Raw genomic sequence first — 536 nt, forward strand, 5'->3', positions numbered from 1 at the left:
AGTTGGCTGGGGGCCACTGCAAAGGGACTGGCTGGTCTTTGGTTATTTGATGGTGAGCAATTAATTGTTTTTAGCTTGCATCACTTGTCTTTCTTAGGGATTATTTCTCTTTTTTGTTATTTTCCTTTTAACTGCAGCATTATTATTATCCTATTTTATTTGAATTATTAAACTCTTCTCATCTCAACCCATGAATTTTCTCACTTTTACCATTCCAGTTTTCCTTCCCTCCATCCTGCTGGGAGTAGGGTGAGCAAGGGGCTGTGCGGTGCTTAGTTGTCAGCTGGGGATAAACCATGACACTAGATCAGCATCAAAATGCTTTGGGACTGAGATGCAAAGCACTCTGTGGCAGCAGGAGAGAGCAGTCACTGGTTAGGTACCTCTGTGTTCACCATGTGGACATACTCCTTTCCCCCAAAGCCTGTAGCAGACACCTTGGGGCCAGGGGCCTGTCCCAGAATGCCTGCATGCTGCACACAGTGGCTGCCATGCAGCAGGAACCATCACAGGTTCAACCAGATGTTAGCAGGAAT

At 46.1% G+C, this 536-nt stretch overlaps 1 protein-coding gene across 1 annotated transcript in view; it reads right to left on the reverse strand.

The window, feature by feature from the left end:
* The window catches only part of WASH1 (WAS protein family homolog 1), a 25806-nt gene that overhangs the window by 11253 nt on the left and 14017 nt on the right, over positions 1–536 (reverse strand). The gene's annotated exons all lie outside the window — the stretch shown is intronic.

This window comes from Acanthisitta chloris, unplaced genomic scaffold, assembly GCF_000695815.1.
Source record: "Acanthisitta chloris isolate BGI_N310 unplaced genomic scaffold, ASM69581v1 scaffold26432, whole genome shotgun sequence".
Classification (NCBI taxonomy): Eukaryota; Metazoa; Chordata; class Aves; order Passeriformes; family Acanthisittidae; genus Acanthisitta; species Acanthisitta chloris.